This window comes from Heptranchias perlo, chromosome 2, assembly GCF_035084215.1.
Source record: "Heptranchias perlo isolate sHepPer1 chromosome 2, sHepPer1.hap1, whole genome shotgun sequence".
Lineage (NCBI taxonomy): Eukaryota > Metazoa > Chordata > Chondrichthyes > Hexanchiformes > Hexanchidae > Heptranchias > Heptranchias perlo.
Window position 1 is genome coordinate 20,115,686 of NC_090326.1, and position 6,000 is coordinate 20,121,685.

Here is a 6,000-nt window from a genome sequence, read left to right on the forward strand (position 1 = left end):
AAAGGCTCACCTCTCAATCTCTTAATGCCTCTCCACAAGGGTCAAGTCAGTAGTGTAGTGGAATACTCACCACTCTCTAGATGGTTGCAGCTACAACAGCACTCAAGTTGCTCAACAGCATCCAGAAAAAAACAATCTGTTTGATTGGTGCCTGCCACTGAACTCCATATTCACTCTCTGCCACCAGTGCATGATGGCTACAGTATGTACTATCTACAGGATGCACCCCAGCAACTCGGCAGCACCTCCCAGCCACGTGACTTCTACCACAAAGAAAGACAAGCGCAGCAACATCTTAGAAAAACCATCACTCACAAGTTCCCTCAAAGTCACAAACCATTCTGGCTTGGAGAAGTTCTTTTCAAAATCCTGGAATTCCTTACCTAACATCATCGGGGGAGCACCACCACCTCAAAGAACTACAGCGGTTGAAGAAGGCCCACCACCACCTTCTCAGGGAAACTAGGAATAGGCAATAAATGCAGCCTTGCCAGCATTACCTGTATCCTGAGAATAAATTAAAAACATTAAATGTAGTTAATTAGGTTGCATGCAAGTTGGGTAATTGTTAATCTTTTAGGCAGAGTATAGAAAGCTACAATTTTTGGATCACAAGAACAAGGTCTATTTAAGATAACAACCGTTGAAAAAGAAGACCCTGAAATCATAACAGGCAAGGAGAAATTTATAATATTTTGTAAAATGATGGTTGAGATTAAAATTGGTACCTCTTCAAAAAGACTTTGAATATTCACTTTAAACACACCAATATGAGAGATTCCAGAGCTCAGGGTGCAAAGTATCAAGAGGTTTTTTCTGTTCATTCTCAGGATATGGGTGTCGCTAGCAAGGCCAGCATTGATTGCCCATCATTAGTTGCACTTCAGAAGGCGGTGGTGAGCCTTCTTCTTGAACCACTGCAGTCCATGTGGTGAAGTTGCTTCCACAATGCTATTTGGTAGGGAATTCCAGGATTTTGACCCGGTGATGATAAAGGAACAGCAAAATGTGTCCAAATTGGAATGGTGTGTGCCGTGGAGGGGAATTTAGAGGTGATGGTGTTCCCATGCAACTGCCTTTGTCCTTCTAAGTGGTGGCGGTCGGAGGTTTGGAGGTGCTGCCGAAGAAGCTTTGGCGAGTTGGTACTGTGCATCCTGTAGATGGTACACACTGCAGCCAAGGTGCACTGCTGGTGGAGAAACTTGATGTTTAAGCTGGTGGATGGAGCGCTGATTAAGCAGACTGCTTTAGCAGACTGCTTTGTCCTGAATGACGTTGAGCTTCTTGAGTGTGGTTGCAGCTGCCCCCATCCTGGTAAGTAGAGAGTATTTCACCACACTCCTGACTTGTGCCTTGTAGATGGTAGACAGGCTTTGAGAGTCAAAAGATGAGCCACTCGGTGCAGAATTTCTGGTCATATTTCTGGTCAAATAAAAGGGTAAATGAAAGGCATCAGTATTTGGCAGCAAAGGATCAAGAACATTAATGTGACAGATCAAACAGAATTAAATCAACATGAGAAAAACAAAACCAGCTGTGCAGAGAAAGGAACTTAATAGAAAGAGGCTTGGAGATGAAGTTGAAAAAAAATCACAAATGGAGAGTAAGGTAAAAGTGTGATCAGAATTTATTGTTTGTTAAAAAGTAGATTCCAAAACAGATTAAAATATAACAAAAATTACAACAAATATGTAGAAAATAAGAAAACTTGAACGGAAAACAAATGTAATGGTTCTTAATTATTATTAATTTTACTTAATTCTGTGATTGAAACATAGATGAGAAGCATTGATAACTTTTTTTTAGAAGTGTTGTTCACCTTGTGGAAATGAAAAGTGATGCACACAGAAAAATAACTTCCATTTATATAGTGTCTTTCATGACCTCAGGACATCCCAAAGTGCTTCACAGCCAATTGTACTTTGGAATTGTATTCACTGTTGTAATGTAGGAAATATAGCAACCAATTTGCACACTGCAATGAGATAAATGACCAGATGATCTGTTTTGGTGATATTGGTTGAGGAATAAATGTTGGCCGGGTTACCAGGAGAACTCCACTGTTCTTCTTTCAATTATATCATGGGATCTTTTGCATCCGTCTGAGATTAACATCTCATCTGAAAGACAGCGCCTCCAAAAATGCAGCACTGCCTCCGTACTGCCCGGGATGCTAGCGTAGATAATATGCTCAAGTCTGTGGAGTACGACTGGAACTCATGACCTTCTGACTCAGAGGTAAGAGTGCTACTTTTGAGTCAAGGCTATACCACATAGGCATGAGATAAAGCGTGTCTCATGGCAAAATTTCAATATTTGACAGTCATATACTTGTAGAGCTTCAAAACAATGATGGAATGTGGTAAAAATTATGGTTTCGGCACTCCCAGCATGGGAACAAGATGTTGACCTGACTGTTTGTGCAGTGCTGTTTCCGCCTGAACTTCCGGGTTTGGCCATAATTAGAAGTGTAAGAGCAGCTCTCGCCCTTGCAGTGGGCTTGCACATATGTGACTTAAGTTTCAGAATGCTGCTACAAAGCCATTTAAAGGGGACCACAGCCAGTAAAAAAAAATATATTGTGAAAGAAAATAGTTTCTTGACTATTTATGGAATGCTCTGACAGAAGAACCGGCAGTTTCACTCATGCAGCAATAGAGGTGTTGCTGTGTGAAATGGGTGTAATGATGGTCGCTATACTTGGTACTCCAGAACACCGTCCCCAGAAGAGAGCAGTACAGAATGACTGGGAGGTGGTGGCAGGAGGAGTGAATTCGGTCTCCAACACTCAGAAGACTTGGAAACAAATGCAGAAGAAGATGGTAGATTTGAAGAAACCTGTCAAGACAAGGTCAGCCAATGGTTTCCTATACCAAGTAGATGACTAATATGCATGCCACACACAAAATGCTTCCTCTCAACCTGTCACAGATTTACTACTGCCCATGCAAAGCACTCAGACAACCTTACAGCTCTATCCTTTCTTACCATGCATGGCCAAACAACACTGGGGCACACATTCAAGCTACAACTTGTAACTGGAACTCTTGTCACACTGACACCTTAAAAAAGTTTCACCCAAAAAAATCTCCCTAACACAACCTAGCTGCATGATGCATGTCCATTTACTCACATGTGGTGGGGTGTGGAATGGGCACTTGGGTGTCACTGTCTTGGCTCTTGAAATTTCCAACATTGCATACTACTTCTCTGCTAGCAGGGCGAGGTAGTTCATTCCAGGAAGGAGCAAATGCACTCAGGAAAAGGGCCCTAAATTTTCAGGAGGCCACATTCAACATAATTGGCTTGCAAAACATAGAGGGAATGGAGGAGGAAAAAGCTAGAGGTGATTTCCAAGCCTGGCGCTAGTATCATTATCTCTTACTATGTTTTCTCTCTCTACCTACACACTCACTTACTTATTCTCATGCAGGTTTACATTCAAGTGCAACACCATCATACCACTAGGGATGCCTTTGGGCCATATTGTAATATATGTTCCTTATCTGTAGTCATGTACCAGGAGTCAGCCAATAGTCCCAGTGGCACTGGAGAAACCAGCACCTCACAGCACCCTGAATCATTTACTTCACCCGCTGCAAGCAACAGCACAGCTACCTCCACCCTAAATAAACTAGGAAGCGAGTTTAGGACTTATCACTGGTCAATTCACAGTGCATGCATGAGGAGGAGCATGAGATAGTGACAGTGGAGGAGCAGGAGCCTGCTGGATATAGGCTCAGCTTGTTTCCTTCTTCAGCTACAAAGCCAAAGGATTTCGACCTCACAGGACCGACTTATAAAAGGAAATTGTTGTCTGAGCAGGATTATATGCACCAGACACTTGAATCTGTACAAAATACCATGCAAGACCTGGCCAGCAATGTTGAGGAGCCCAGTAGCCTCATTGTACATTCATGCATGAAGGCATCTCTGCACATGTCTACTCCATGGGCATCTACATCAGAGCTTTTTGTGGCACAGGTACTGAGCACAGTGGAAGAATCTCTCATGAATGCTCACACTGCTTCTATAGAGGTCCTGGACTCCAAAGTGCAATAGGCTCTCTTGTCTGTTTTTAACATATTGGGAGATCAGATTGAACGAATTTTGAGACAAGGCCTTATTGCTGCCAGTGGTCTGCTACCATATACATCTGTGAACATGCTGAGGGATTGCTCAGGAGCAGATATATGGCCGGAGTAGACAGGGATGAGGCTATTGTCTGTCTGTACAGACTGCTGAACAGACCACAGTGAAACAATAGTACATATACCAGAAAGCGGCCAGGACCAGTCTTCCACTACAGGCTGAATGGACATGGCTGAATCAACAGGCCATTTCAAGAATCAGCATAAGGAAGTACAGGGTCACCTCAATATCAAGCAGGTCCCAATGAGACCCATCTTCCAGTCACTACACTTATTCCTTCCACTAGGGAGAAGAGAGTTTGCCCAATTTCACTGCACTGCTGCATTTCACAAAGAGCAGAGGTGTCATTTATGGCAGCCATATGACCACCTGGCCTGTTCAGCGGGTTCCTGTTTCTTTTCTACGAACACCACTTGCTACCCCACACTTTGCACAGTGACTACCTCCTAAAGCTCACCAACTTTTTTATCTGGAATGTGTGTAGCCGTGTTGGCACTTGCATATGTTAGTGAGAGACATCTAAGGAGTTGTGAGGTGTTGTCTTACTCTGAGTAGGCTGTTCAGGATGGAAAATCATGGAGTGTACATGCTTAACTTTTGAATGTACACTCATGTAAGATGAAGCTCTGCAACAGAATCGTATGCACCAGATACTTGAATATCTGCCAAATATACCATCTTGTTAGGCAGAGATGTAGTCTTGAGATGTCATAAGTTGAAGGAGTACATCGATAGTGACAGACATGTGCCCAACTTGCAGTCCATCTTGGGTATCAATAATCCTTAGGACTGCAGACATACTCTATGGCTGCGAAATTCCTAATTCGGTGAAGGGCGTAAGTTAGCGTTGCATCTTTGTCGTGACAGGAATTTGGCCATATCCATCCCAAAAACACCCTGGCATAAATTTTATCAAGTTTCCACATACACTGAAGAAGAACCTGCCCTCACAGTGACAGCCATATATGAATCATGGAGTTGGGAAGGAATTACGTCACCCATCCTCAATTCAGTGACTTCCACCTTCCCATACAACTTTGTGATTGTATGCCACTATTTAAAAGGCGCAGTTTGCCAGATCTTGCTCATCAAGGCAGAAGTATTTGTTTAAAGGGAAATCACTGAAGTGAGATTGTTTGTGAAGAATTTTGGCCATCTCTTGGGATCGACTGCAGGTATTTGAATAAATTTTGCACTGTGTACTCAGGAATCCTTCACCTACATTCTGCATTACCCTTGGAGAGCATTGTATTTAAAGAGAATCAGGGAGCTCATATCTGAAGGCTGCAAAATGGGCTTCCCAATGAAATTCACACTTTACATGATATGCATGCTGGAGGAAGAGGAGCAGAAGGAGGCCTTGACGGAAGCCATATTAATCAGACAACATGAAAAGAGAGCCAGACCATCCTGACAGTACCCATCCATCGAAATGTATCAACTCAGGTGCTCTTTTTGAAATCTCTGTCTCAAGAGGCTGCGCTTCAGTCATGAAGCTTTGGACAAGCTCTGCTTGTTTATGCAGCCAGATGTACAATCAAAGTTCACAGCATGGACTGCTCTGATTGTGGTAGAGAAATGACCTCATCTCGAAACTTTTATGTCACAGGCTCATTCCAGGGAGTCAAAGGAGAACTTTGCCTGACCAGCCAATTTGCTGTATATTCCCGTATAAGGCAAGTCACCAATGCATTCAGTTCATACAATTTAACACTGGTTAAGAGTGATGACTGAGAAGGTCATGTTTTTTTCCAGAATCGCCCAATTCCTCAGGGCAATTGATTAAACCACAAGGCATTGCATGGCCCAAATGTAAACCCTCATATTTATATGAACCGGAAAGTCTTG